This window comes from Pinus tabuliformis, chromosome 4_2 (genome assembly GCF_031772625.1).
Source record: "Pinus tabuliformis cultivar Carrire ecotype Pingquan chromosome 4_2, CPIR1, whole genome shotgun sequence".
NCBI classification, from domain to species: domain Eukaryota; kingdom Viridiplantae; phylum Streptophyta; class Pinopsida; order Pinales; family Pinaceae; genus Pinus; species Pinus tabuliformis.
Window position 1 is genome coordinate 757,536,715 of NC_142304.1, and position 15,432 is coordinate 757,552,146.

The 15,432-nt window shown below is 40.4% G+C and overlaps 1 protein-coding gene across 1 annotated transcript in view; it reads left to right on the forward strand.

Annotated features, from left to right (window-relative positions):
* The window catches only part of LOC149171812 (ABC transporter B family member 11-like), a 44,732-nt gene that overhangs the window by 23,450 nt on the left and 5,850 nt on the right, over window positions 1-15,432 (forward strand). The window lies entirely within an intron of this gene.

Sequence of the window (15,432 nt, forward strand, 5' to 3'; positions counted from 1 at the left end):
CATAGACTCGATAAACACTAGGACTCACCTAAGATATTGCCAACGAATTCCACCCTAGCTTTGGGGTTATAGCTGGAAGAAGCTGGAAGAAGAACTCTGCCGATTATCTGTGTTTACAAACACACATAATTTGGGGAGGTTAAAAAACATCCTAGGATGAAATCCTTTGACAAAAATCATGGGCTTACGTAGGTGCAATTACATGACTCAATGGCCATACTAGCATCATTTACCATAAACTTTGAAAAAATTGGATTTACAATGATATAATCTCAAGCTGAATGATGACATTGATTTGAAATTTTTTTTACTAGCTGCCTTGTACTCCGCTTCTTGGATTGTTGACAAAGTGTGGTCAACATGTCGTAAAGGTACATCTTAAGTGTTGCACTTGGAGATAAGTGTTGCTTTACTATCATTTTGCAGTATGCATGTTGGTTTTGGGTATTGTGTATCTTCTTGCTATGTGCATGGGTGTATATATGTGTGTGATCATGTTCAAGACCCGTTACATGCTCTTACTCTCTTGCTCCATTGATCCCACACTAAGTCAATCTTGGAGTTGCCTCTATCCTCAGAACTTGTGCAACCAATGACCAATCCTTCATCCCTTGGCCACTACGCATTGCGTATTCCTAAGCCACATTAATGAAGTCTTACCTCTTGGAATTGCGCACTGTGCAATCATAGAGGAAAACCTCCTTCAACTATGCATTGAGCAACCTTAGAGTTCAGTGGCTTCATCTGGTTGTCTACTCTTGTCCACTGCACAATCCTTGATCGATCCTGCCTTGTAATGCACATTACACAGTTACAGTGGATAGTGGGATCATCTTTGGACTATTATAGTGCTCAACTGCGCAATTTCCTAAGCCTCCCCTTTAAGCACTGTGCATTATGCAGTTACAGTCCCCAAGCCTGTCATTCTTGTCTCCTGTCATTCTTAGTCCCTACATTGCTCAACTACGCTGTTATCACTCAGGGAAAACCTTGGTTGTAGGGAAAAACCCTAAGGTAACCTCATAAATGCTTTTATGTTGAAGCTGGCCCCTCAACCTAGAGAGGGATTTCTCTGTAAAACTCAACTACCCTATGGTCATTGTAGTAGAAGGTTTTGTGCAATTGAGTTTAGGTGGCCAGATTTAGATCTAGGGATGAAATTGGTTGGGTGATCTTCAAAACCATTGGGCATGGAGTCCAACTATTAAACAAATGAGATCACAACTCCAATGAGCAGGTTGTACAAAGCATGAAAGTTCACAAGTCCTTTGACTGTTTGGGAGATTTAGAAGAAAGATGACTGAAGGAAAACAAAGTTTATAAATGGCTAGAATAACAAATATTAATGACTGATAATTTAAGATAGGAGTGTTACCACTCAGACTAGAAAGGGACCTAAAAGGGGTTCCTAAGAGGGCAACTACTAGGTCAAGGGCAATGGTGGAGGCTTAGCCCACTGTCACCACAACTAAATTTCCATGCTCTTTACGGACTTTCACTGATGGGAGGAGTCTCGGTAGTGTAGAGATCACTTTTTAAAGTAGATGTCAATGGACAGGTGAGAAGTGACCCTGAAAACCCTTTCCCAAGGATGGAGTGATGAATGGAACTTGCTTTCTCTTTAAGTAAGGGACTTGGTCCACCGGGGGTAAGGGGTGAGGATTGGAGGGTTGAGGGAGAAAGAGTAGGCTTATATAGGAGTTTCTCAATCCCTATAATCTGTGGAAACTTGGACTACCAAATGGTCTCTGACAAATAGTCTTTATTAAGAAGTGGGACCACACGGGGCCAAGTGGACCCAACCTAGTTTTGGGGATAGAATGTAACAACCAATGATGTTCCTATCCTGGACAAGGTGAGGGGAAAGGACCAAACAATAATATTTACTTTAAAAGGTTGAATTGATCCTATTAGTGTCTAGCCTTGGGGATGCTTGGGCAAGATTCGGTTCTAGAGCTAGGGCTTGGGATTCCCAGAGATTCCACCGTCAAAATGGCATCAAATTTGGAGGAGATGGAAGGGACCCACCAACGCAGTAGCCGAGAGGAGATCAATTTTTTTCCTTGGGCCAATTGCTAGGAAATTGATGCCCTAGGTGACCCAATGGGGCTAGACTTGGGAAAAGGGGGAAAATTGTAAAAAAGAAGGTTAATATGATCACCCTTTTATGGAACCAGTGCCTAAATCACTTGGGGATATGGAGTCAAGGATGGTAATGAGTAAGAACTTGGATTCTTGATTAAGGAGGCCCAAAAAGTCAACTTCATCCAATGTAGATAGTAAGAAAAGAAAAATGACTTTCAAGCATTTATACTTTAAAACAAATGATGCAAGCTTCTTGAGATAAATAATCTCTAGGAAATTTCATTCATATAACATTGGCCCATACATTTAATAAATAAAACATTGCTCAATTCCACATTACAATAATGCAACAATTGGCCCTAATTTTAGCAGTATGCAGCAAAAAGAACAACAACGATAAAAAGAACTTACAACGTTATAGAGTATATCCAACCAGAAATTCATTTGCATAACAAAGATCCAAGATAAGAGAAATACCCAAATCCATACATCAAAATTCATCCATCTCCAAAAATATCTTCCAAGGAAAAAGTGCGAAAATTCTCTAAGACTAGAGAGATCCCAAGTCAAGTGATGATATGAATGAATGTATATAACATTCGTATATAGCCTCTTAAGGAGTTTGAATTAACCTATGGGCCCCTAATGATAAAATAATGTGCAAATAATAACACCTAATGGTGACAAGCCCACCATACTAGCTCATAATGTAAAAACAAGTCTCACAAGGGGCCAAATAATGATGTATGCATGTCATAGGGCCATCCAAAAGCTCAATAACCTTCTGAAGTGTCATATTGAGGAATAAATTCCTCGGAACATGATCGATAAGGGGGTGGCCCCTTGTTCTCCAAGTAGTAGACTTGTGGTGCTCTTAGTGGGTCTGAGGGCACATAAATGACCCCATGGGTCTCCATATGAATCAGAGATGTCTGTAGATCCTTTGCAATGATCCAGGTGGTAGAATGAATGCTACCATGAGATTGTACAAGTGCTAGGACACTTTCCAAGAGTGTGGGGCTCCTGTGGGGACCTATTGGGCATAGTGTGCCAATCATGTCACCATCATCCCAAAAGCAGATTGCTAGTAGTCTCTGAACATCCATGAAGATCTGTGGAGTGTTGTTTGCTGCTGTGGAGACCCATGGCTATCTATGCACACCCTGCATGTGCCAATGTGGACCTTTGGAGGTCAGGATCCTATATAGGGAAGCCAAACCCCAATGGAAACCACCTGCAATCCTACATAAGATCCAATGTGTCCCCTAGGCTTCCTGTACAATCAGTCATTAGAATAATCAGGTAAACGAGCTAGTAGGAGGCATCAAGGGGTTGCCGGCTGAGGCTCGCCATGGAGAAAAATCTCTCATGGGGATATCACCCACAAGGTGGTGGGTAACAAGGAGCATCATGAAATCCAATCTGATAAACTAAGATTCTCAGACATGGAAGAAAAGAATTATATAACAGAGAAAATACTGACAGGGAGAAGTAACACATGAATTTCGTACTAACTTCTCATTAAACACTGTGAATACATTCAAGATTTGCTCAAATATATTTGGGCCAATGTTGCACGAAGCGGGGATGAAGTGGGGATGTGGAAGCATCATTTTCCAAAAATCTAGGAAGCGAAGCGTCTGCTATATATATATATATTTTTACATTTATACTCAAAACAAACATCCCAAATACCAAATTAGTTGTAGAAGACATGAAAACGTGCATATTTTTGCATAAATCAAGATAGATACAACATCCATTGTACATTAATGATTAATTATTCAAGCATCAACCATTTAGATGCATCAACCATCTAGAATCTAGATTCTTCTCCTCTTGTCTAGCCTTTGCCTCTACCTCGATTGTCTAGGGATATTAGTCAACATTGCCCAATTTTGATCAAACTACCTAATTCAAGACTTAAAATATGGTAGAAAAAGCTTAACATGCTTGATCGATGATTTTGACTTGATTGAAAGGTAATTTTTTGCTAAGGGCGTGCCGCGTGACAAAGGAGTTCAACAATTAACACCACCAACACTAGGGTACATATAGGGCTTGGTGCTCTTGATTAAATGCTAATCGCATACCTTCATATGTGATATAATCTAATGAAATGCCACAATCCCATTGATCCTGAATTCCTGAAAACTGTTAAGTCTGCTGAATTTTGAATAGGATATGAAATTCTATTTTCTCCATATGAAGTCCAATGAGGCTGGAACCACTCTCAAACATCCTGAGTCATTTCATGGTAATGTAAAAAATTTAAGTAAAAGGATGAAAATGAAAAATAAAGGAGAATGTCACTTTTAATTTAAGAAATTAACATTACCATGAGGGAGCATCTGCTATATTTATATTTTTTTTGCCTTCATTCCTCACCCTAACCCAAGGTGGACCCACCCCCAACAAGCAAATTCACCTAAAATTAAAAAAAAAATTGAAAAAAAAAACGATTTTCTAAACGCTTTTCAGGAAGCGTACGGGAAGTGTATGCTTCCTCCTTCGAAGCACCACACTTTCGACGCCCGAAGCGCCGTACGAAGCGCGCTTCCGAAAATTCCAGGAAGCGGCAAAAAAAATCAGAAGCGCGCTTTCGGCGAAGCTTCCTAGGCGCTTCCGGCAAAGCTTCCTAGACGCTTCCACACGGGACGCGCTTCCGGGCTTGGAACCGGGGGGGCGCTTCGTGCAACATTGATTTGGGCTACAAGTTTTTTTCCAGTAAAAGCCAATCTCGTTTCAATATTCATAAACTGTTTATATAGTGTTTACATAACAGTTTCCAAAATAATAGTCATCACATAATTACAGAAATTAAGATATTTTAAATATCTTTCAAGTTCATGTATGCAAAGATAAACTTCAAAATATTCTGTCTTTCCTAGAATAACTTTAGGAAAATATGCTTGTATTTAGGCAAAAATAAATATCTGGTCAACTGCCTCCCTTGAAAGTAGAACATGTCCCTAAACTGTAGTTTAGCATGTCTGCTAGCATAACAGGTCCCTTTGCAATAATCCATAAAAACTGCTCCTTTGTTTTTCTCGTTCTTCTTCAATTCTGTTGGTAAATCTTTAGCCTTAAAATCTGGAAATTGGTTCATTAATGGTGATCCTATACCTTGAAATTTGGAGTAGCTGAAGAGTTTTTCACAAAAATATTTTGACTATCCATTCAAATTACCAACCCCTCCTTTATTGTGATTCAACAGCTGCCGACTCATATGCCTTCAACTCTCTATATGGTCTTATTGGAGAAGTTTCAACCTTATTGCTTCACCGATACTCCTCAGCCCCTTGCGCTTTGCTCCTTTGGCATTTGTTTTGTTATATGACTAGGCCAGTGATTATCAGCTTAATGCCATATCAGAGCCCCTTTATAACGTAACTTAATGCGAAGTTCTGATTTTGTCCTTGCTCCTTTTGCTTTAGCCGTTCTCGCATGTCTTCACCATAGGACTGAGGGCTGTGACCTACTGCTTAGCCTTGAGGTGCTAGGGCATTTTGTTCGCTGTCAGAGCCCCCTTATCGGAAGTTTTTCAAGTGCTAATTGTTACAAAGTGCTGATATGCTCTGGACCTCCGATATGCGATCTTCGATATGATGTCATCACTCCATGTGGCACCTCATGAGTGATGCCATATGTCACCCTGATTTGTCCCCTTAGGCCCCCTCAAAACGCCAAAATTCCCTGCCATGTGTCCTTCCATACTGACACATCATGTTAGTTAGATGGCACTATAGCTTTATCAAAACCAATCATATGCTGCCATGTGTCCCGCTATAGGAGAGAAGAAAAAGGCCCGTCCACCTTTGGTTTTGCGATGAAATACTTTGATACCCTTTTTTTGCATTCCCTGGCGGTTTTAACACTGTCGACACATTTGCATATCGTAACTTCTTAAGGTTATCATCTTAAGAAGTTCTGATTCGTTGATTCGCCGATGTGCCAATGTGCCCTGGACCTCCGATATGCGATCGTCGATATGCTTTGGACCTCCAATATGTGATCGTCGATGTGCCCCGGACCTCCGATATGCGATCGCCGATGTGCCCTGGACCTTCGATATTTTTTCCTTTCAAAGGATTGAAACCCTTAAACTTCAATAGACCATATCTTTTGATCCAAGAGTCCATTTTTGGGCTTCCACATACTGTTGGAAAGCTTGTTCAGAGCACTTTCCAATCGAAAGAGTTTGATGTAGGCTTTGAGTCCTTCTGATGTTTGGAAGATGACTGCAAACTTCTCTGCTTATTTACTTGGATTTCCAAAAAATGTTGACAACCCTGCTATCAAGAAATTTTCTCTATTTATTACAATTTTAAATACTGACACTACAACTGACAGCATTTTCCAAAAAAATATTTAAAAATGTGAATTTTTTATTGTGATAACATGCACAATCCCTGGTTTCCCTTCCTTAAGCACCATGCACTGCACATTCTCAATGAGCAAGCCTGTCAATCTTATCCTTTGCACTTGCCCATTGCACAATGTCTTGATGAACCTTCCCTTTATTGTGCATTTCACAATTCCAGTGGGCAACAGGGTCATTCCTTGGATCCATGCAGTGGCAAGCTGCGCAATTCCTAGGCGCTTCCTCTCAGTCCTTGCACAATATCCCATCATAGTCAGCACCTTGCATGAATAGGATAGAACAGTCGATTTCAGGGCTGATATTTTCTTATCATGAGTGAACTTCGTTTGTAGGTGCTATCATTTTATCATGCCAAGATGATGTTAAAGGAGGTCATCAAGTGAAGATTATGAGAAGGACACTTGTGGAGATGAGACCCAAAGGTGCTATTCCACTGGAGTAAAGAAATCTTGGCCCAAGACAAAGAGATGGAAACTCATGTTGACTTAGAAGGTTCCAACACTTATCCAGACCCTTTGGGGGGTGAAGATGAGGTACAAGCAAGACCTTTCATGAAGAAGTTGAAGTCATAGCAACAAAGAGAAGAGCTTAGCATTTCTACAATGAAGTCTTATGTCATAGTCGCCAAATTATGGCTTCTCAAAGTGTCATTACAAAAGTCTTATGTTGTCCATGTATTTTGCCACAATTTATGGAATGTAATATTGTATTTTCAAAAATGAGAAAATGTAAAATGTGTGGAAGCCCAAGCGTCACACAATGACACTTAATGCTGACGACTGATGATCTGATCCTTTGAAGAAAAAATAGGTACATTTGCTTCCTCGGAACTTTGACAGAAAGTGTACAACAAGAGGGAAACCTCATGAAAACCCTTTTATATTATACAACTTTGCAAATAATACTACAGTACAAAACTACTAGTTTCAACCAAGCGTTTATTGCCCAATACAACATTCAAAAGAGTTGTGCCATAGCCCAAAGCTTTCCCGCACGATACAATAGACCCGCAGCTCATACATAGACTACTTATTACTGCTCAATCTAGTAGGGGTCCTAGGAGGGGTTCCAAAGGGACTACTACTAGACCAACTGACAACAAAGGGACAAAGACCCACTGTCACCTTAGTCAATGCTCCCTGCAATTTACAAACTTTCACCAATGGGAGGAGTCTCGGTATGAAGGAAATCACAAGAAGGGATAAGTCAATGATAGGATATGTAGTGATTCCCAAGGGCCATTCACAGGAGAGGCTCAAATAAGGGCTTTCTTATTTTAGAAGCAAGGTAAAGGGCTCTCTTAGAAAGGCTAATTTGGGAAAGTCAAGACCTAAGTAAAGATTGATCAATATGATGGCTATGCCTAAATCAAGGCTTCCGAAGGAGAGGAGAATGATCTCTATTGTAGCTTTGTAAGATATTTTGTCATATAAAGAATGGGACCACAAATAGGCCAAGGATATCTGTACAAGACCTAGGGTTTAGGGTGATCTGCGACCAAATGCCAAGGTGAAATAAGGGGAAGAGGAGGAACCAATAATAGATGAACTTCTTTCGCGTTTTCAAGAACAATAGATCCCTTGAAATGCCGCTAACCTAAGGACACCTAGACCAAAACAATATTGGAACTAGGGCTTGATGTTTCTCTAAAACCAACTGTGGGATTCTCTTCAAAATTGGAGGGCTATTAGAGGAGACAACAATGTAGTTCTCCACTAAATCACACCTCAAATGGATGGTTCTAAAGAAAATTGATTGATGCCCTAGCTAGGCTGTCTAGGGTTAGGGAAAAAGTCGTGGAAAGGAAAAGAGGAATTTAAGGCGATCATCAAGGATTGAGACCAGTGCCTAGCCAATTGTAGAGAATGGAGTCAAAGTGAATTTGATCTTGGGATTTTTGCTCTATCAAGGAGTCCTCCTATAACTTCGCTAGCCTTAGAGAGGCAACAATTAGGTCACAAGAGGAATCTATACTTCACTTTCACAAAATTGATGGAGTTTCAAGGTGAAAGGTATACAACCCACCCCTAGGAATAATTTGTTCTTCTTTCCAAGATGAGTAACATATGCAACGAGCCAAGATTACAAGTATTTGATGATTTCACATTTATTATTAGGGCACAAGTAAAATCAAAGCATAACGTTCCATACACTAGACGTCAATCATCAATAAACTCGAATGAAAAGAGCACTTACATGAAAAGAAGAGTATATCCATCCATCACATTTGCAAACATGAATGTCCAAGACAAGATAACAATTATCCAAACATCAAAATGCATCAATAGAGCTCCATTTCACCCATCAATTGCAGGTCCAAAATCTTGTAGAGAGAAGAAACCCAATCCAAGTGATGATGAATGAATGAGAGTGCTTCTCTCATATTTATACAATCCTCTAAGGAGTTTGAATGAACTAATTTAGCCTAATGATGCCCCTAGAATAGTATAATGTGCAAAATAATAATAATAATTACTGACAAGCCCACTAAATTTCTCGAACAATGAATTATAAGCCTCTAAAGGGGGCTGAAATGATAGAATAATAGCTAATGAGGCCGTTGGAAGGCCTAATCAAGCCCCTCATGTGCCATGATGAATAGGAGGGCTCCAACAATAGTGATAATGGTGGTGGCCCATTAATCTCCAAGCAAATGACCTGTGGTGCTCCCATGTGGTTGTGTGGGGTTACAAAAAAATGTCCTCATGGGTCTCCAATTAAATTGAACAAACCTGTGCTCCATCTATAAGGGCAAGAATGATGATGCAAGCCCTCCCTTGTCTCCCTAGAAGAGACACAACCTCATCTGGGACCCTAGATCAACAATCGAATGTGTGGTGCAAGTACGTAGTCGACTAGGCAAGGTGGTCCAGGTGCATCATCATCATCAAACAACTAGGACATGATCAAGAAATAGGTGGTGCTGAAGGATCTCATGGTGTGGCTATTTTCTCTCTGTTGTGGTGGAGGTCCATGTCTCTCAATGCTCACCTTACAAGTGCCATCAAGACCCGTTGGAGGGCTTAAATCCCGTATAGGGATACCAAACTCCAAGACAAAGACCAATATGCAATCCTGTATCAGATCCAATGTGTCTCCTCACCTTTTAGTACAACAATTCATCAGTGCAATTGAGCAAATGAGCTTACAAATTATGGAACCAAGTGGGCAATTCATAGTGGCATGGCCTTCCATAATGGGCTTTAGAATATACAAGTCTCTCTAGGCTCAAGAAGGAGGTTAATGATGTTGGGTGTGGAGCCTAATTATCTTCTTGATAGTTCAAAGGTTTTTTGTTTTAGTCGTGTTGGATCCTTGTTCCTAATAGGGTGGCAATGCCACTTGTTAAATCACCATTAGGGGGGGTAATGATGACTTTTATGAGCCCCCCCCAGCTGGGGTTCGGGGGCAGTGCCCTCGAAGCTAAAAATAGATGAAAAATTGCCTTGTAAAATATTGTAATTTCGTAGTCAATCTGGGCCGTTCATTAGGCAGATAATCTGATGGTAGAAACTATGTTTATTTAGAGTTTTTTCCCCTAGAAGGCAACCCTCAGTTTATATGAGGGAATTGTATTGCGACTGTGCATTGTGATTTTTAGCGAGAAAGAAAGAGTAGATTGTGTGAGAGCGAAGAGTATTTTACAACGAATCTGCTGTAGGTTGTATCTCTTCATTTTGTTGGATGATATAAAAGGAAGGGCTAGTTGTTTCTCCATGGACTTTGCCCAAATTGGATGAACCACGTATATCTGTCTCTCTTGTTTTCTGCGTTTATGTTTTTGTGTTTCCACAATATTTTATGTGTTTCATTGCTCCGTTAATTAATTTCTAACAAATCAAGGACCATATTAGGTGGTTCCAACATCTAAGGGAGTGAAAGGTCAATGGTACATCCGTAAGATGACAAGTGTCATATGAAATAATGATGGAACAGATTGGGGTAGCAGGGGAAGGCTCCAAGCCACATGCCTTGGTACAAGGGTAGCTATAATGAGGAAGCCCACACATGGGGTTATAGATGTAGGAGGGAGAAATCGTTGTACATGAGTTACCCCAACCTTTGTTTTTCCACCTTTCTTTATATGCCTTTTGCTTTTTATTTATTTTTTTCCTTTTTATAATTGCTTGGGGCTCTAGGGAATGAGAGCATGATGTGAATGATATAGCAAGGGATACCCCCTTAAGGTTGGGAAGTTCATCGCCCACTAAGGGTTGGGACAATCATGGGTTTCTTAATGATGCATGGGGTTCACATAAGGGGCCCAAGGAACCAGGGTTATGGCCATAATGATGGGGTAGAGATAATGTTTGGCACAATGTTGCACGAAGCGGGGACGTTTTTTGGAAGCGGGGCACGGAAGCGTCATTTTCCAAAAATCTAGGAAGCGAAGCGTCTGCTATATATATATATATATATTTATATATTTTTTTACATTTATACTCAAAACAAACATCCCAAATACCAAATTAGTTGTAGAAGACATGAAAACATGCATATTTTTGCATAAATCAAGATAGATATAACATCCATTGCACATTAATGATTAATTATTCGAGCATCAACCATTTAGATGCATCAACCATCTAGAATCTAGATTCTTCTCCTCTTGTCTAGCCTTTGCCTCTACCTCGATTGTCTAGGGATATTCGTCAACATTGCCCAATTTTGATCAAACTACCTAATTCAAGACTTAAACTATGGTAGAAAAAGCTTAACATGCTTGATCAATGATTTTGACTTGATTGAAAGGTAATTTTTTGCTAAGGGCGTGCCGCGTGACAAAGGAGTTCAACAATTAACACCACCAACACTAGGGTACATATAGGGCTTGGTGCTCTTGATTAAATGCTAATCGCATACCTTCATACTTGATATAGTCTAATGAAATGCCACAATCCCATTGATTCTGAATTCCTGAAAAATGTTAAGTCTGCTGAATTTTGAATAGGATATGAAATTCTATTTTCTCCATATGAAGTCCAATGAGGCTGGAACCACTCTCAAACATCTTGAGTCATTTCATGGTAATGTTAAAAATTTAAGTAAAAGGATGAAAATGAAAAATAAAGGAGAATGTCACTTTTACTTTAAGAATTTAACATTACCATGATGGAGCATCTGCTATATTTATATTTTTTTTTGCCTTCATTCCTCACCCTAACCCAAGGTGGACCCACCCCCAACAATCAAATTCACCTAAAATTAAAAAAAATTGAAAAAAAAACGATTTTCTAAACGCTTTTCCGGAAGCGTACGCTTCCTCCTCCGAAGCGCCACGCTTCCGATGCCCGAAGCACCGTACGAACAACGCTTCAGAGGTCTGGAAGCAAGCTTCCCAGCCATGCTTCCGAAAAGTCCAGGAAGCGGCAAAAAAAATCGGAAGCGCTCTTCCGAATTTGGAAGCGCGCTTCCGGTGAAGCTTCCTAGGCGCTTCCGCACGGGACGTGCTTTCGGGCTTGGAACCGGGGGGGCGGGCGCTTCGTGCAACATTGGTTTGGCATATGCGCACGTTTTAAATTTTTATGTCCTGACCACCTTTTGCATTTTATGGTACATTTCTTGTTGTAAGTGGAAAAATTATGCTTTTAACTTTTGTTTTAGCTGCATCAACCTTCGGGGCATTATTCTAGGCCCGACCCAAATTGTGGATAAGGGGAGGGGGATGCTAACTCTTTGTCGACCCAATGGACAAATGTGGACCTAGATGGGAAATATGTGAAAATGGGTTAGAATGAGCAGAGGGGAGTGATGTATGTGGTGTCGAAAAGTGAGACCACGCAACCAAATTTGGGATTTCCCATGTAGTGCCCCTCTTAAAGCTAGTGGCCAATAAAAGAGATCCCACGGGACTAGGATATAAGGTTAACCACCAAGTTGGACAAGGGGACAAGAGTACAAACCAAGCCCATTCTTTCCGCTGAATCCCCCCACTAATTCATGCCGAGAGGTGTCTATGATAAGTAAGCAAAAGTACCCAATTACATAATGAAAATTCATACCTTCGAGGTTGGAAGGCCCACCTTCAATAATAGGAACATAACAAATGGGTGAGGGCACATAATGGTTGGCTCAAGTGTCGGAGATGGTGGCACATCGAGCTATCTGGTGGTTGCAAGGGGTTGTTGGCTGAAGATAATCTAGGACTATGGGTTTCACCCGCTGGTAGTGGGTAATGTCTGGCTCCAACTAGGACATGATCTTTCAGTAGATTGCACAAACGTACTCGAACGGGGAGGTCATGAGATCACCAACAATCTCTTGGGATTGTAGACCTACTATTTGCACATCAAAGACCAAGTACACGGGGCAACATGTTTTTGTGACGTCTTATGCTCACCCTTGCTTTTGTTAGGCCGTAAAAATCAGTAGGAAATTGAATCTAAGTGCAAGTTTAACCTAAATTCCCCTAATCTAGCATGATAACATAATATGATGTTAGTTCTAATGCGAAAATTAATATGCAATGCATCCTACCCTAACATGCATATTACCTCAGACAAATACTAAGTGTAATCATAGAGCCAATGCAACCAACATATCATTAGATCAATATAAAAATGTTTTCCTATATGATAACTCATGAGATAGATCCAAAATTCAACATAGAAACGATCACATGGATGATGCGGGTGGGAGATGGGAAAATACAATATCCATATGATGTAGAAAGAAGTCTTGGATGAGGGGAAAGATACCAATTTAGAGGTTCAAAGCCTCTCCTGCAAACACAAAATGGACAATTGAATGACCAAGCTCAAGAACTCCATATCACAATCATTGTTCATAATGATATGCTTTATGGATGATGCAAGGTCATGACGAGATGGAAAGTGGACTGCGGAGAAGGAGGGGCACAACAAACAAGTTGCTCAATGTGATGGTCATGTTAGAGAGGGGCAATGATTATGTGCTCATAATCTTAAGGGTATGTTTGGGAAGAGGGGATACATCTAATGAGTGGCTCTCAATCAACATCATATTCAAGAGGGGGAAAGGGTTTATCAATATTAGTGATGGTATGAGAAAGGGCGAGGTAAGGGCTCATGGATAATGTAGCTATGTCTTTGGGATCTTGGAGAAGGAAAGGGAAAGAAAGGCTCTTGTCAGTGTCACCATAGGTATCATAAATGGGGCCAACTACTTCCAACAAATCTTCTTCATGTATGGAAAAACAATCATCCTCCCTCTCAAGGGTGTGAATAGGTATGTCACTACGAGACTATGAGTAGTGCCTTGAAGAAAGCGACAATCAATTTCAACCTCGTCGTTAATATCATAAATAGTGTCATTGCTAAAACAATGGTTGCCAACTTCCCATTTTCCCTTGTTGATGCATAAGAAATCAGAAATGTCAATCTCATAGGTTGCTACAATACCCAAATTTTTAGGATTTTCATCAACCACCCTTTCTTGAATGAATGGCCCCACTTCACCATGCTCATCTCTGTGGATTTCAATGGGGTTTTCACTCATACCATATTTGTACCCAATTCCCAAATCTAGAGTTCAAGGATCTTTCATGGATTCCTCATTTGTTTGGTCATCATGATTTTCTTGAAAATCATCTTCATTGCTAGGTAGGGAGGACTCGTCCTCTTTCTTCTTTTCTTAAAGGACACTATCTAAGGTCTCCACTACATGATCTTGGTAAAACACTTCCAGGAAGAGATAATTGTGTGATTTTTATTATATTCACATTTCATAATATAGAGCCTCTCTAGTTGCTTGTATAAATGGGAGGAAACATCCTTGGTGTTACGTCATGTCATAAGATGCTTTCAAGACTCTTCATATTCCACCATCCTTTCTTGCAACACATGGAGGTTTTTAGGATCAAAATCCCCACCTTCTTCATCGGGGGAGATGCTTTCAAGTTTATTATTGTTAATTTCCAAATTTGCAATTGACAACTCCTCCGCATCATCCTCTCTCTCTTGGTCATCTTGGTTATCCAAATCTTCTATGATCTCATCGAGCAAGGTGCCATGCTTTTATTTAATTGCATGGCACAAGGATTTGATTGCACTAGTGTAATATACGAGCTCAGAGAAGAGATAATCTATAGGATTTTCTTCATACTCATGTTGTACACTATAGAGGTCTATCCTACACTTATTATAGAGATTGAGTAAGAATTCCTCATCTTTATGTTCTACTACATGCTCACATCTTTCCTTCAACAAATCAAGTCTTTCCCACAACTTATGGAGGCTTTTGGGGTCAAGGTCATGGAGAATTTATTTCTCACAATTAGCCATTTTTCATGATTTTTGCATATAAAATGGAGTTTCCGGGGTGAATCTAAATGCCTTGATAGATGCTTGCTTCACTCTGCAAGCATTAACCTTGAAGTTCGATGAAGAACTAGGGCTTCGTTCTTCTAGTGAAGTTTCCAAAAGTGATATGTCAATATTGTGGTGTAGGGAACATGACACACGTTTCGTGTCCCCAACAATGACGCCAAAAATGTTACCGCTCAATCTAGTTGGGGTCCTAGGAGGGGTTCCAAAGGGACCACTACTAGACCAAGTGAAAACAATGGGACAAAGACCCACTGTCACCTCAGTTGAATTTCCCTGCACTTTGCAAATTTTCACCGATGGGAGGAGTCCTGATATGAAGGAAATCACACGAAGGCATAAGTCAATGATAGGATATGTAGTGATTCCAAAGATCCATTCATAGGAGAGGCTCAGATAAGTGCTTGCTTTCTTTAGAAGAAAGGTAAAGGGCTCTCCTAGAAAGGATAATTTGGGAAAGTCAAGACCTAAGTAAGGAGTCTTAACTGTGGTGACAGTGGGCTAAGTCTCCATATTTTCCCTTGATCTAGCAGTTGTCCCCATAGGAACCCCTTTCGGTCCCCTGCTAGTTTGTGCGGTAATAGGGACAACGCCGATGCCCAAAGCGCTTGGCTGAGATGGAATTTCATCTTGTGGAGGTGGACGTGCTTAGAACTGCCT